Here is a 17299-nt window from a genome sequence, read left to right as displayed (position 1 = left end):
CGAACTACAGATCAGACCGCCCCTTAAAGCAGGAAACTAGAACACTTTCCGTCAACCCCTCTTCATTTTCTCTATGATGTCTGTGCTTGGTTGTACTACGGATAGGGTTTGTTCAACAGTGGTAACGTGTTTTGACAACTTCTTATGGTCGGAATGGAGGAGCGTAAGATCCGCTGCTACGTTGTCAATTTTAATTTCCAGGGAGATTTGAGATCTCTCTATAGCTTGTAGTACCTCGTCAAGTCTGTCTCCTTGTTGTGAGTTCTGTTGAGTCTGAATCTCTCGCTGATCAGCCTCCATCACCGAGGAGGACCTGAAAGAAGCTTTGGAGTATGTCCCTTAAGTACGCCTTATGTGGGAGTTCTGGAGGTGATGATTGCTTTTTCAGTAATGTGCGCCTAATACTGAAAAGTCTGCCTCCACCTCATCTCCAAACTATGACCAACTCACTGCAATTAGCAACAAGGGAGGGGGGGTGCTGTGAAAGATGTGCTGAGGAGTAATGTGCTGTGTATAGTTATGTCAGGGAGTGATTGACTCAGGTACACCAAAGATCAGTCCTTTGTAATACTGCTGCTTCGTGAAGAATGCAACAATCATGTAAAGCTGTGACCAGGGTTTGCAACAAAGCATTCCTTACCTCCCCTCTCCTTCTAGACATCTGGCTGTGAGTATAGCGTCGGGGGAGCGAGAAAAGGAGGGGCCGCTGGGGTGGGGGTTCCCTCTTGCACTTTATTGTCAATTATACACTCCATGTCTCCAGGGAGGGCACTGCAAAACTCTGCAGTTTTTACCACCAAAGCCCAGCCACCTCTTCCCTTTTGTTTTCTCTGCCACCAGGCACATACAGACGCCCGGTACACTGGCAGTCTAATGTACACACAGGTCTAGGCAAGTCAGGACTGAGTGCCATGCCCCAGTATTGGGAACTACTGCGTATGTTTGCCGCTAGAAAGGCATATCTAGTCTGTCTGTGGGTCTCAAGCACAACCCGATCCAGAACACAACCACGTCCCCTCACAGAGGTGAGTACTCTGTCATCTGCAGCAGCGGCCGTCGGCCTCAGCGTCACTCCCTGAAACACGTAACTGGTGCTCGCATCTCACTGCGGCTACCAGCCGTGTTCGCTCAGTTCTGTCTGATTTCAAGCGGCCCTCGCAGGCTCATCGCAACTCAGTTGCAGCTCCACACAGCCCTAGTAGTTCAGGTGAGAGCCGACAGCCCTTGATATGTGGTGTGGTGGCTCAGGAGAGCATTACTCCGGCATGGCTATATTGAAGAGCCTCCTGCAGCAAGCAGCCTCTGATTTCATCAGCGGCCTGGGCGAGCCGGGTGTGTGCCAGCTTCTGGGTGGGATCGATGGCATGGACAAATGTTGCAGTCCCGGTCCCAACTATCGCGTAATCCGGCACTTGCTCTGGGTCATTGGGCACAGCTCGGGACGTTGGGTGGCTGACCTCGGCTTTAGAATTGTCGGATGATTTGGGCGTGTTGCAGAGCAGTACTAAGGCACATCCAGCATCTTGCTCCGACAAGCCACACCCCATCATATATTCCAATCATACATAATTTCTAATAAACACTTGAATAAACAAGGCCATAGATATTGTAAAATTCGCTAATAGTACAAACATTCTTTTATGTTAAGAAAGTTTTATTTTGATTTTTATCATCTAGACCTGTAAATATTGACACTCTAGTAAATATGTATTCCATATATGATTTTGTAATTGTCACAATGTCCATGTACATATAGGAAACACTCAACTACTGTGACCAACTAATATGCTTTATAAATAGCACTTTTCATCCACATTTTATGTCTGTAGTTTTAATATTTTAGAAATGTCTGGCACTTTAGCAACTCCTGGGAGTGGCCTACAAAGGGGTAGGGCACTCCCAGGAGTCAGACTGGGGTAGTGTCAGGGAACCTGAGGCAAATTTGCAGTGACATTCACAAAATGTTTGTTGAAAGAGTGTTTTTCATGGGACTATTTAGGTAGAAGATTACAAGATATATAACTTTTGGGATTTTGGTGATAAGGCACCACCATTTTTGTCTCATTGAAATGCATTTTAGTGAATGGCTAATTTGAGGTGTACAAAAGAGGCATACAGAGAGGACAATAGCAGATTTTGGTCAATATAAATCATTTGTTGAAGGTATCTAGCTAATGTTAAGAATGATTGTGTGTTCTAAGGTGAATTTACCCTGTGTAAAATCCTGATCCTCTGCTAGGATTTGGTCAATCATGCTTGGGTGAAGAAATGTGCTCCAACAGCTAAAATGAGGGCAAATGTTCTATAAATCAACAACTACCTTCCTCACCCAAGTGAGGAAAAAGTGTGACCTGCTGAGGTAAACATGTACCTCCGACAGCAGAATTGATCAACAGCAGCCTCACCACACACAATTAATGAAAAACGACAGCAGTTCACATTCTAAATTCGTACTGAAGTGAGACAATACTAAACACTATGTTGCAGTACCAGGAGCTCTCAAACAGAAACTGCAGGTGTTTCCTTTAGTCATAGAAATCATGGCTGGTGCAGTAGATAGCTAATATGATGACTCATTTTCCAGAAATTCTCAAATATCTTCCTCATTCTTGTCAGAAAAGAAGTCTGGCGTGCTTCTTGAAGCATACACTGCAGCAGCAGCATATCCGTTTATGCCCTTGTGTTCCTCTGTACTTTACTACAGATTTCCAATGAACTGCCAGAGTGATAACTTTCTATATGCAGTGAGGTACTCCTAAGCAACATTTAGCAGGATTTTTTATTCAAATTTAGTTAAAGCCTTTCCTAAGGAACAGGTTGAACGTAATGAACTTTGCGGTGTTAATGCAGATTAAGCTGTCCCCTGTTGTTGTTGCTGGTGAGCTTGCCATGTATCCACTAGCCAAGAGCATTAGGAAGGTCAACAATATGTCAGGCTGCAGGTGGGTCCTGGGTCTGGAGGAACAAGTCATACTATAAGCCAGAGAAATTGAAATATTTTTGTTCTCTACCCCTCCCCCTAAACAAACTACTTTGAAGTAGGGCCCCTTCCAAAACTTTATGGCATGGATTGGGGGACTCTAATGAGCAGGTTTGAGCGCAAGAGGTAGGTCCTAAGAAATCATTTTACAGGTACCTTTTCTGTAGCTCATGATCTATATGAAATGTGAGACTTATAGAAGAGCAAATACAATAAACAAAAAAGAAAATCATCAAAAAATTAATGCTTCACCTAACTGGTGAATTGTTGGCCCCTCACCCTTCTAGGTCCCAAAGCAACTGCACCAGCTGCACTAATGGTGCTGTGGCCTGCCCTGAGTAGCAGTCTGTCTCCTCTGCCTCTTTCATTCATTCCCTTGTATGCCTGGCCATTTCTCCAATTTTAAAACATGCTCTCTGGCTAATTAAAAGAAAATTGAGCGTCAACATGTTGTCCCCCTTTTTTGTAGTGAGTGTGCCATTGGGCCTAATATTAGCAAGGAAAATGAGCGCCATGCACATTTTGTTAAGTAAGACAGTCATAACTGTGATGTACTGGCCACTCACCACCCTAAATCCCATTGCCACTGCGCCTGCTGCACTAATGGTAGCTACTGCCTTTTGAAGGGGGCTGTATTATCGCTGTGTGTTAAAAACATGAGCCTACATCTTGCCCCACCAAGTACCTGCCATCTCTCTGAGGCCGAAAGTAAGGGTCTTGTCAGCTTCAACTTCTCCCTACTTGGGCCCTTACTCCGAGGCCCAAAGCAAATACTAGTGCAGGAAGGGTGCTCTGCACCCCAATGCAAGGGAGAAAGGATAGCAAAACAGACAAAATGTAGGTTTCGTTCTCATACACCTCTGGGCTCTGAGGCTACTGCACCTGCAGCGTCAATGACACCTTCAGCGCTGCAAAGCAGGCTAACCCCTAAGCCTCCAATGGGCCATCACTCCTAGGCCTGAAACTCAAAGCAGACTGTCAGCCCCCTTGTGTTACAATTAAGGAAGAAAAGGCCCACATCTCTTCCCTTGTTGCTTGTGCCCTGTTCCATACACAGCAATGGTTACCTATACCGTAATGTTAGCAAGTAAAATGTGCCCCTACTCTCCTTTGTGGTAGTAAGACAACCACAGTTGGGTTGCAGTTGTCCAATCAAATCATATCAATTAGAGTCCTTATTGAAGCGCTGAATCTTGGTGTATATTCAAATGCTTTTATTTTCCTTAAGTTTATGTACCACAGTCAGCCGACGCATTTCGTTCTGTACAACAGAACTTCCTCAGGGCGTTCTTATTTCCTTCACGTTATGTCGGTATCCTGTTGTCATATAACTAGATATTTCTTCCAAATGTTAGACGAGTCGTAAGTACATTCTTATTCAAAGTGACTAGGTATCAACTTTACCCACACAATTCGGGCAGACTTGAGTAATATATAGCATCCTGAAAGTCAGTCTTTCAAAAATTCCAAAGTATAGGACATGATAATCCAAATCCAAATGTTTCTCAAGAAAAGTCATTTTCAATCGTTCGGAATATCGGCGTTTGGGTAGATATGACCCACGGACACGGTTTATGACTTTTCTTGAGAAACATTTGGATTTGGATTATCATGTCCTATACTTTGGAATTTTTGAAAGACTGACTTTGAGGATGCTATAAATTACTCAAGTCCATGGATGCGGCTGGGATAGCCCCCAGCAACACCCGTTGCACACCCCTTTAACACAGGACACTGCGTTAAAGGGACTGATATTATTCAGGCAGGATTTTTTTTATTTTATTTTATTTTAACTAACTATATTGTCACCAAGTCATTTCTACACAGCTTCAGGCCTACAACCCGGAGGCCGGCCGCAGTCATACTCAGGAGCAGTAAATAATAACAAACAGGTAAGACACAGCCATAAAACCGACAACCCTGAGGTCCGGCGGCAATGTAGTCAGCACACAGTGAATGCCCCTAAGTAGAGCCCCGAGGAGTAGGACAATCCCCCCAGATGCAGAAGAGAAAATCCACTCTCCTTCAGACCCCCCCTTCGGATTCAACGAGTCAAATTAAATCTAGGATAAACAAGTCTTTATAGATCAATTAAGCTCTGCCTCAGCAACAATTGAAACAAACAGCTCCTACCCCCCTCCCCCCACCCCACAGCCACCGCCCAATCCAGTCCTGCAGGTTATGTAGCCTGTACGTGTTCCTGACGTCACAGTATCCTCTGCCCTGGAGCCACTCCGTCAGTGCCCGCTAGTCCCCCCCAGTCTCGCCCGCTGAAGAAGGGAGATACCCCCCACTCGCAAGAGGCCCCGCCTCAACCCCAGACTCAGAAGATGTTACCAAGCTCCTTCCTGACGTGGTGCAGTCTCCGAGTTTACCAATGTGCCACCGTCCGCCTCCCCCGTGTCACTCTCTGCGCTCCTCGTGTTCAAGTATGTCCTATACAATCCCCAAAAATTCTTAGGTCGGGAGGTCGGGGGGAGCAGTTCACTATAATGTTCTGATTGTGTGCAGCAATAAATCATATCATGCGCCCATCTTTTAGTGGTCGGGAGCGGACCTCTCATCCAGTGGAACGCCACCACTCGCCTGGCCATTAAACATTCCCATATCCACCAGACGTTGCAACCCCGTCGGAAGACGTTTTGAGTATCCTAGTAGTGCCAATGCCGGGTCCGGACTAATTTCTAACTCCAGCACCGCACTCATCTCCTTAAATAGTTCGTCCCAATATTTCTGTATAGCTGGGCATTGCCACGCCAGCACGCGGCATCTCTCACACTCCGCCGTTTGTCTAAGGCCATATCTATGTAATCGCTCCGGAGTATAATATACTCTCTGCAGGAATTTAAACTGAATAAGTCTGTGCCTCCCGTTTAGGGAGATCTTTTTGGTGTTCCCGCAGCAGTACTGCCACATGGCATCATCTATAGTGATTTGCAAATCGCGCTGCCACTCTAACCTGGCCTTCATGAGGTTCTGTTCCCTGTGCATAATTGCCTTCCTGTACAGTATAGTAACCAGCTTACGGGGCTCCGCCGACTTTATAGTATGTGTGAGTTCTGGAACTTCTGGTGGCTCGGTGAGATCGGGGCCTAATAGGCTCTGCAGGGCTCCCCTCACTCTGTGGAAGTGAAAGCACGTCAGCAATGAGACAGCGCCATTGCCAGAACATATCTGCTCCCATGTCTTCACCCTTCCCTCCAGAAGCAGGTCGCCCAACTTAACTATACCCTGCAGTTTCAGGGCCTGTATGACTCCCTTGTCTCTCAAGGGCGGAAGCCATAACCCCCACTCCGGCAGCATGTCTGGGGAGTACAGAATTTTGCAGTTCCGAACTCGGGTTAGGAAGTGCCAGGCATGGTTCGTGGCGGTCAAAGAATCCAGAACGCCCGTTCTACGGTCGACTGGGAGGCACACCGTAGCGGGGAGAGGAAGGGGAGCTGCAAACAGATGCTCCAGGCGGACGCGGGGGACACCGGCCTCACCATGGATCCAAGTATGTAGGTGCGAAGCCTGCGCCACCCTGTAGTATAATTCCAAGTCTGGCGCGTTCAATCCACCCATCTCGTACGGGAGAGTCAAGGTAGTCCATTTCACCCTTGGTTGCTTACCTCCCCACGCCAGTTTAATCAAGAGTTGTGTGACCGCCTTAAAAAAGTGTTTAGATAGGACCACCGGGAGCGCACTGAACAGAAATAAGAATCTCTGTAACACTACCATTTTCATAATGGCTATGCGGCCCTTGAGAGAGAGCGGCAATCCACACCACTTGTCCACGTCGTCTTATAATCTGCTGTAGCCCCACCCCATAATTTTCTCGGATCAAAATGTCCGAGTCTGTGTGCAGTTGTATCCCCAAATAGCGTACCGGCTCTTGGGACCACTGCAACGGATACTCCTCAGCAAAGGGTCGGGTAACTGGGGTCAACGGAAAGGCCATCGACTTTGCCCAGTTTATCCTCAGGCCAGAGAGAGCGCCGAAGCGCACCACCTCCCTGAGCACCGAAGACAAGTTATTCTCCGGGTCCCGAACATACAGCAGGGTGTCATCTGCATATGTAGAAATTATGATCTTGTGAGCCGGGAAACTCACACCCTCATGCCAATGATACTCTCGTAGTGCACAGGCGAGCGGCTCCGCCACTAGCGCATATAGCAATGGGGACAAGGGGCATCCCTGTCTGGTCCCTCTACCAATAGGAAAAGGGTCCGTTACCAGGTCCCCCACTCGCAGTCTCGCCGATGGGTCGTGGTATAAGGCTCCGATCATTTGGAGGAAGGGCTCGCCCAAGCCTATACGCCGCAGCACTCTAACCATAAAGGGCCACTCAACCGAGTCGAAAGCCTTCTCCATATCGAGAAATACAGCTATAGCTTTCACATCTTGCTTCACATGCTGCACCACACCCAGGACCGTCCTAACATTATACGTGAGGTTCCTTTGGGGGATAAATCCCGCTTGTTCCGGGGCAACCAATTCAGGCATCAGAAGAGCAAGCCTCGTAGCAAGCACCTTTGCGTATAGTTTCGTGTCAACATTCATGAGCGAAAGTGGTCTGTACGAGCCACACTCGTCGTGAGGTTTACCTGGTTTAAGTATAGTTACCAATAACGCCTCCCGCATCCAAGGTGGCATACTGCCCTCCACGCATATATATTGTCGAAGAGCGCCGAGAGATGTGGGATCAATTTGTCCTAGAACGCTTTGTAGAAGGAGACCGTAAGTCCATCAGCACCCGGAGCGCCGCCAGAGCGCATGCTCGCCAGTGCCTCCACTATCTTATCCCTGTCAATAGGCTGCATAAGGAATTCCCGTTGTGCATTCAAGAGCATAGGCAGGGTAATGTGCTCTAGGTAATCTGCGATGTCATCGTCTAGGGCCCCTCCCTTAGCCGCATACAGTCCGCGTAAAAAGCCCTGAACCGATCAGCTATCTCAGCGCTATCAGTAGCCAACTGGCCATCAACCGTTTTTATCTCCGTAATCTGGGTCCTCCCTCTAGTACCTTTCAGAATTCTGGCAAGCAGAGAGCCGGGGCGGTCCCCCTCACGCCACTGCGTATTTCCCCATATGTTGTACCTCCCTATCTGCCTCCTCATGGTATTCGGTAAGCAGTTTTTTGATTTCCTCAAGATCCTCCGGGTTTGGGCTGATGCGCTGCCTCTGCTCAAGGGCAGCCAACTGCTGCTCTAAAAGCTTCAGATGACCTCGGATTGATTTAAGGACACTAGAGTGTTTGGACATAGCCATGCCCCTAATATACACTTTGAAGGCCTCCCAAAGTGTCTGATAACTATCCACCGAGCCCACATTAGCATCAAAGAAGACCTCAATGTCCTAAGCAAGCTCCCCTCTGTACTTCTCGTCAAGGAGTGCATAGGGAGGGAAGCGCCACGTGAACGGCGGAATGATTCCAGCTGGCGAGTGTAGCTCCAGGAACACTGGGAAGTGGTCGGAGAGGGTGCGCGGCAATACTGTGCAAGACTTAATAATGCCCAATATTTCCGGGGCCGCCATCCAGTAGTCAATCCTAGTGTGTATGTCGTGAAATGCCGAGTAGTGTGTGTTCCCACCCCTTTCAGCATGTCTATATCGCCACACATCCTCCAGATCTAACGTGAGGAGTTCCCTTCCCAACGCCTGCGCCGCTGCTGACGGTTTACGTGTGGGGCCTGCAGATCTATCAAGTGCTGGGTCTAGTACAAGGTTGAAATCACCCCCCAGATCATGCGCGAGGAGGCGTGAGTGCGGGCATCAGATGCCAATGTGGTGTAAAAACCTGGGGAGTCAAAGTTGGGACCATATACATTAACCACCACAAAGTCCCACCCTCTTGCTTTGCATCTAGAAATGACATATCTCCCCTCTGGATCAGCTTTCAGAATGGTCTGAGTCAGCATGGTTTTCGGATTAACCCAGGTCAGAACCCCCTAGCATGTGTCGTGAACCCAGCTGCAGCATAGTTACCTGCTAATCCCTTTGATAGGAGCATCCTACTAGCTGGTGGCAGGTGCGTCTCCTGGAGGAGAGCCAGGTCTATACTATGTCGTTGAAGGTAACTTAACACTCTTCTAAGTTTACGGTGGTCGTTCAGGCTTCTAACATTCCATGTGAGGGCTCGTAGCTTGGGAGTCAGGTCCTGACTACTCTGAGTGCTAGCTGCAGGCATCTCTGGCTAGGAAAAAATATATTCTAGGCCGAACAAAAGACATCTCAGGCAAAGACAGTGCTTGTGTTGGGCAGTCAGTTTCCCTCCGCCCCAAACAAAGAGCAGTGGAACAACAAGGAACAACCCATACCCCCTCCCACAGCAGACCTCCCCCAACCTTGCCTGGCCGACCCCCTTCCCGCCCCCCTCCCCCTCCCTACCAAATTCCAACCTCAGAAAAAATAACCCTACGGGGCATAGCGCGCTGGGGCCAAGGTCGCCGGACTGCCATCGCATAGCTGGCATGAACAACTCGCGTCTAAGACCGAACCCCCGCTACCACCGCACCCCGGAGAGTGGCACCGACTGAGCGCTGACTATCAATAGTAACTCAACAATTCCATACATTGATCCCCCTCTCCCATGCCCCCCCCGTACCAGAGTCCAGCGCCCGGCCAATATACATACACATCATAGCCACCAAGCGCACAGGACCCCCAGGATCTCAAAATGACCAGCAAAACCTGCCCCCCCCCGGACCCCGGGAGGAAAGGGAAATATCAAACAGAACCCCGGCTTGCAATACAGGTCATCGCTGACAAGTCCTACCACCCAGCCTGTGAGTCAGCTACTCCTGCTCATCTAGCCGACTGCTGTCCTCTTCCTGCACATTCGAGCAATCCGTCGGCTTAGTGCGCTCTCTGGCCCAGCCTTTCATCACACGTTGGTGGGCGGCAGTGTCCGTGAATATATGTGAATGTCCCTGTCGATTAACCCTAAGTTTGACCGGGTATAACATCGCGTAATCTAGTCCAAGGTCTTTCAGCTACTTTTTGTAGGGAATAAAGGGCTTGCGCGCCTCCTGCACTCTAGCGGTGAAGTCCGGGTACAGGGAAATAGATGATCCCTCATATTGCAGAGTAGGTTTAGATCTGGCCAGTCGCAAAGCAGTATCCCTGTTGCGATAGTTAAGCAGCTTCGCTATGATAGGGCGGGGGGGGGGCCCGGCTTCGGCTTCGGGGCCAGGGAGTGGTGAGCCCGCTCAACCACGAACATCTCTGAGAAGGCACCGTCTCCCAACACAGTCCTGAGGAGTTTCTCCACAAACACTTCCATGGGGCCCGTTGAGGTGGTCTCCGGCAGCCCGGTAATTCTGAAGTTACAGCGCCGGGAACGGGCCTCCAAATCCTCCGTCTTCTCCTGGAGTGTCTGTAGGAGTTTGTCCAATTTTTTGTGACCTGTATCAAGTTCCATCTGGGCCTCCTCCACCTCCGTGAGCCTGCGCTCCGACATGTCCAGTCGCTCCGCATGCTTATCTATTCGTTCTGCCATGCGGTCCATTCTGTAGGTTAGGGCGTCGATCTTGGAGCCCAGCGTTGAAATGCTTGACTGTATCCCCTTCTCCATGGACAGTAGAAGAGACTTAATGTCCGCTTCCCCCGACATCTCATCAGTCAATGGGGCCGGCGGCTGGTCCATAGCTGCGGCCCCCTGCTGCTGCGAGCGCCTCTGCGGGAAGGGAGCTTGCTCTGAGTCTTGTCCCCCTTAACCATGGCTACTGAACTCGCCAAAGGCAGGAAGTTGGCGCAATCCAAGGGACGTGTTTTGCAGCCAGATCGTGGAGTATGCCAGTTGTCGCAGTCTGATCAGGGCAAGCGTATACACAACATAGAGTGTGATACCGCGCCTGGCGGTCAAGATGTCAGGGGAAGACCCAACTCAGTGCAGATGTAACAGGTCCCAGCACCAGCACTCAATGTCCATTCGGAACTGCGCCTATCAATTTAGTGCTGCAGACCCCCAGCGCTGTGTTCCAGTGCGCATCGTGGTGAACGGGTAGGGGAGGGGTCACCCCATACCAGGCTTACCTCGTCGACCAGAGCCCAAGGCCTCGCCTGTTGCACCACAGGCAGCGGGTCGCAAGGTATACTGCCACCCGCTCCAGTTAGTGCCGAGTCCCAGCGCCCCTCTCTGTGACAGTGCCAAAGGCGAGGCAGTGGTTTGCCCCTCCAATATCGACGTTACTGCTGCAGTGAATCAAGTGGGACCAGAGAGGCCCCTCCCAGGCTCCCCACCGGCTTCTGTGCTCCCCTCCGTCCCAGGCAGTCTCAAATGGGGGGGGACCAGCCCTCGGGGTCAACCAGCCCACGAGACGTCCGACTCCCGTCCCCCAAGGATCTGGTCTCCGATTCTGGACTCAGCCGCCCCCCGCGTCGGAGTACACGCCGCGCTCAGCAGGGGCCTTCACTCAATCCCTTCCAATGCCAGGCAACCAGGACAAGTCGTACCTCCAGGGCGGGGGTCCCGGGTCCCCCGCCACCAGCGGCCGCCGGCTCCAGACAATTAGGGTCTCTCACCGGGGTCTCGTGGGCTCTGTTGTTTTCCGGGCCGGGACTTCCGGTCCGCCACTGCCGCACATCGCGCAATGTCGGCTGGGTCGCGTATCCACTGCAGGCCGGGGACGTCGGCCTTCCAACCCGCCTCGGGCGGGACACCAGGGAACTGCCAGGCCAGTGCGTATCTCCGCCAGAGAGGCCTCCGCAAGATCCCCCACCGTCAGCGGACTCCGAGGGGAGGATGGGGGGATGCAAACTCGCGCTCGAGTGCAGAATAATGAAGGTTTAGTTGTGGGCACGGCGGAGCAGAGGAATTAGGCGGCCATCTCGCAATCCGGCAAGCTCCGCCCTCTCGTATTCAGTCAGGATTACGCCACAAAAAGTGGCTTAGTCCTGCCTGATAAATATTACTCAGTCTTCTGCGCCACTGGAACGTCACAAGAAGTGACGTTCCGGAGGCGCAAGGGGCTCGTAAATAAGGCCCCATATGTTTCACACTCGTTATAGTTAGGAATTAGCATTTAAAAAACCTTTGAAATTCACTGAAAAAACCATAGGTTTCACACCAGTTATAGTTAGCTGGACATTTCACTCATACAAAACCATTGAAATTCCACCGTTATAGTTACATCATTCATGACATGGTCAGTGACATCACTGATGACATCTCAAATGACATCACTGATGACATCATCCAGTGAATGTGGTTTGCTTTGATATTTAAATTACCTACTGGCGGTCGCCAGTAGGTAGTTATAGTTAGGATCTACTTTCCATAGGGAATCCGCAACATTCTATTGGGAATAACTTTGGAGCCGGTGGACGAATCTTCGCAGATTTCTCAAAGAAGATGGCCCGCTCTGCTCTGCTCCTTCCCTAGAAGTTTGGGGGGGACTCTTCAAGCAGGGGCCGAGATAAAAGGGGGGTCCCAAAACGTGTTTTCCCCATGTTAATTTCTATAGGGCGGTTGGACTCACTTTTAGCCTGAACGGCTGAATGGATTTCCACCAAACTTGGCAAAATTCTAGGGACTGGTAGCCCGATGTGCCTTTGCTATGTCTCAAGATATGTGCTCCAGTGAATTTTGAGTAATTTAGGTTAAAAAAATTATATATATCTATAAGCGCGCCCCGGTACCAGCGCGCTACGCGAGTTTGCGAGCGGAAAGCTGATTGGCTCTCGGGTGTCTGTCAACATTCCAAACAGTCCGGAGCAGCCGCCATCTTGTGTCTCGGTAGGATCGAGATACAAGAGGTGGCAAAAACAAAGGGGGAAATGACTAAAAGGGGGCAGGGTAGACCCCCACTGACCCCATAGGTTTGATGTGGGGGCCATAAAAGGGCCCCGCGGGCCAAATTATCATTTTTTTCTCGATTTTCGCGGGGGGAGCGCCCGGTACGCGCACCGGGGAGCATACCGGGGAGCGTACCCTGGAGAAAAAAGAATGAGAGAGTTTTTTAAAAATGTAGTTTTTTTTTTATAAATTGGAGGTAGTTCTAAAAAGAACTGTTTTTTTTTATTCTTTTTGTTGTTTTATATTTGTTTAATTGGTTTTTTGAACATTTTTTACTTTTTTTGGCTTTTCTGAACAGTTTTATATTTTTTTTGTATTTTTTATGGGGAGAAACAAAAAACAGGGAATTGTAAACGGCTCAACTGGAGCAAAAAAAAATCCAGAAAAAATTAAGGTTTCTTCGGGCACTTGTGGTTATCACCAGCAAGGTTGATGAGTGTAATACTTTGCTCACCATAGGTAATTGTTTTACCACACAATGGGGCATATTATGATTGCGGAATTTCCGCATCCTCCGGGCCGGCGGAAGCCACCGCCGGCCCGGAGCATGCGGAAAAACCGCAGCGCACCCACCAAAGACCCACCGCCACATTAGGATGGCTGGTGGGTCCTGGTTTCCGTCCGCCGCTTTTCCGCCGAGGTTGGCTTACAACCGCGGCGGAAAAGCTCTAATATGGTGGCGGTGTCTCTCAGACACCGTCCGCCATATTAGGATTGCTGCCAAGATATGCTTTTCCGCGGTGGGTTTACCGCTGTTGAAAAGCATACGGATCTTCACTGCAGGGGCCCGTTGCGGGCCCCCTAGGTGAAGGTGGGGTGGGGGTGCACATGGGGGGTACCTATGGTACCCCCCTGCATTTGTATGCAGAAAGCGGCAGGCACCCGATGGAGTGGGTTCTTTGGTTGTTGAGGTTCTGGAAGACGATTGGGGAAGGTTTCTGCACAGTTCTCTCACCTCTGCTGCAGAATAATTATTGGGGTGCAATTGTTGCATGTGGCGAATCATTGTGTGATTCCCAAATGAATATTTTTTTGCAGGGTTCCCCCTGGATAGTACAGTGCCACAAATGAGACAGGTCACCTTTGCAGCGTTTACTTTCTTTGCACCCCTTGGGATTTAAAAAAAACTCCCATATAAAGTGCTCCCTAGGTTTATATGGGGGATTGTCTTCAGGCAGGAACTGCCTTTCCTCCTCCTCCTCCTCCTCCTCCTCTTCTTCTTGACCACCAATGTGATGTTGTGGTGGTCCTTGTGGTGGTGGTGGTGGTGGTGGTGGTGGTGGTGCAGATGCTCCAGCTGCTGCTGCTACTGTAGCCATTTCTTTATCAATAGAAGCAGGTCTTCCTCACTCAAACAACAAAGTGAGAATGAGGAAAAAAGGTGGGGGCTTTCATCATTTGGAAAACAAAACCGTTCTGAACCAATGAAAAGTGTTATTTTCAGGTCACATGACCCGGGCTTTCATCATTTGGAAACCAAAAGTGTTCTGAACCAGTCATCCAAAAGTTACTCACACACATACTCACACATGCAAATAAACTATTGAACATCCATTTATTTGCATATACAGCTATACACACACTACCACCTTACTTCTAAGGAAGCTTACACATACTTACTCTCTTAAACAATCACTTATAGAAACACATACTTATTTAAACAGGAACTCTTACAATCTCTTACTCTCACATATACTCACTTATATACATCAATATTCACATATACTAGATCAAAACATATGTAGTTACTGATAAAGACACTAGTGAGACAGTCATTCACTCACTAACACACACATATACACACTCATCCACCCATACAGTCCTGCACATATGCTGTCTTCAAAACACATACAAACAGAGAGTCAGTCATTCATGCATCTATGTGCTAAGTAATACTCCCATCAAACCATACAGACACTCATACTGATACTAAAAAAACATCTAATAACCTATATACAAACACATGTAGCTACTCACCAACCCATACAGCCACTTATACACAAAGTGAAACACTAATACATATATTTAAATATTTAAACATTACTCACTAATATATGTATTCACTAAGATACACTTAATAAGCCAGTTAACCAATCAATTTAAAAAAAAAAAAACATCCATTTAGACACTTATTTAAACATTTATTCTTCCATCAACTTTTACATATACATATATAACACATATTTATTTTTCAGAAAGACACACATTCACTGGATGGTGTCATCAGTGATGTCATGAGTGATGTCACTGACCATGTCATAGTGATGTAATATGTGACGTCATCAGCAGTGCATTGCACGCGCAAGTTATAGTGAGTCCAACTAACTATAACGTGGGAATTTCAATGGTTTTATGCGAGTAACATTTCCAGCTAACTATAACTGGTGTGAAACCTATGGTTTTTTCAGTGAATATGTATTATAAATACACTACTTTGCATTGAAGAATGAGTGGATATATCAATATAAATGTGTGGATGGTGGATTTAGTAACAGTGTCATTGATTGTTTCCTTGACTAAATTGTAGAGTCTCACTATATATAATGAGTAGTTACTAAACTGTGTGAAAGTCTTTATTGCTTTGTCTTAATTGCTATGTTGAAGACTATATTTGTTATTGGTTTCTTAACTGAGTATTTGTATGGGTAAATTAATGTCTATGTGGTTTGGTGGGGAGGTGTGATTACCAAAAAATGTGTGAATAGTTCATTCAGTAGGTATATGAGGTTAAGACTACATGTTATAGGGGGGCGTGGCCAGCAACATGGCCGACTAGACGTGCCTGCATAGAGCTCCGGCCGAGCCTGCACATTATCCGGCGTATAATATCCCCCAAGACCCAGAGAAGCCATCCAACAGTACGGAACTGGACCCCGCCTACCTGATACGAGCTGCGGTGGTCCTGAAACGGAGTCTGCCTCGTCTGGCTCCGGTGTGTAGAGCGGACTCCTCTGCCCCCCGGAGACCGAGATGGTGGCCTAGGCGCCTGGAGGGAGCGGCGTGCGCCGAGAGCCGGCGGTCCGGCGGACTCTTCTCGCGGGCTGCTGGAGGCTTGACGGGGTGGACACCAGCCGGGCGGAAGGTCACGCGCCGTCTCCGCCGGACAACGGGAGCGGGACAGAGGGGACAGCAGTCCACCTACCCAAGATGGCGGCCGCCAGGGCGATAATGTGCTGACTAAGGAGAGATCCCCGCATTGATCCCATCGCCGTGCAGCAGCTGAGACCGGGTGCGGAGACAAAGCGGCGGCGAGCCTGATACGGAGGTGAGAGATACGCCTTCGCCTGGCACCAGACCCGGGGATCGACCACAGTAGCGGCGCCCGCCTTTACCAATATGGCGGCCGCGCGCTGAAAGACGAAGGCGGGACGGCTATCAAGCCGCGGAAGACCACTGAGGCCAGCCTGGAGGGAGAAGGCCTGCTTGTGCTGCCCCGGAGGCCCTGTGGCCCATCCCGGTTCGGGAATGTCTGGATGACACCGCGACCCCCTTGCTGCCAACACTGCACCTCTTGAGCCTTCAACACAGAGGCGGTGAGACTCCCGGGGGGGGGGGGCTGCACACGAGGCCCGAGCTGAGGAGTAACCCCCTGGCTTCCCAGGACTAGAGAGTGGAGGCGGCGAGGCCCCCTTCGGTGTTCACCCCAGCCCCAGTGAGGAGAGACAGTGGGCCCCGCATCCCGGAGGTGAGCCTAGATTGGCCTGGCATCGGGGGAGAGGGTGTGCACCGGAGGTGCCGCACCAGCGTGGAGGCCGCACATTAAGCCACGCCGAAGGGACAGGCGATAGCGCCACACAGGAACTCGGGGGCCCACTGGGAGTGAGTGGATCGGGCACCGAAGTCCTGAAACCGGCACCCCCTGGGGGAAAAAGACGCGGCTGACCGACCCCTCGGCCCACCCAACCACAGCGCCCTGCTGCCAGTGCCTAGGCCCTGAGACCTGGGCTAGGGGGAGAGAAGGCTCCTCCAGCGACGCGATAAGGGGACCACTGCCCGGCTTCTGCACCCGGGACGGGATGTGTGCATGGTCACAGGGTCTCTATGGAGGCTGCCCACGGAAACTGACCGGTTGGGGCGCCCTGTGGCTCTGCCTCTGCCTCAGACACACGTCCGACCACAGGGGTGGCACAGCGGAACGGGGACCTGGCCCAGCGGCGTCCGGCCCCCAGAAGACGCAGGTATGGGCAAGAGGGAGACAATACCCAAAACGGCGAGCAAGGGCCCGATGGACACTTTCGCAGCACCGCGACCTACGGTAGACCCACAACCCACTCACTCTGGCGCACGCACTGACACGAACATGCTATTGGAGGCCATACAGGCGTCGAGAACGGACATCCAAGCCTCACGAGCGGCCCTGGAAACCAAGATAGGGGAGGTAGGGTCCGAGGTGACACTGCTGCGCCAGGACTTTCGAAACTTGACGGACAGGGTCACGGTGGCTGAGTCGAGGTTGACGGACAATGAGAAGTCGGTCTCTGAACTTAAGAAGGACATGGCGGAGCTCCAGGCCTCCCACCGCCAACTCCTATGGAAGGTGG

General features: G+C 50.1%; 1 protein-coding gene across 2 annotated transcripts in view; it reads right to left on the bottom strand.

The window, feature by feature from the left end:
- The window catches only part of LOC144772977 (coagulation factor X-like), a 381158-nt gene that overhangs the window by 78454 nt on the left and 285405 nt on the right, over positions 1 to 17299 (bottom strand). The gene's annotated exons all lie outside the window — the stretch shown is intronic.

Source organism: Lissotriton helveticus, chromosome 8 (genome assembly GCF_964261635.1).
Source record: "Lissotriton helveticus chromosome 8, aLisHel1.1, whole genome shotgun sequence".
NCBI lineage: Eukaryota > Metazoa > Chordata > Amphibia > Caudata > Salamandridae > Lissotriton > Lissotriton helveticus.
This window is presented reverse-complemented; position numbering and strand designations above follow the sequence as displayed.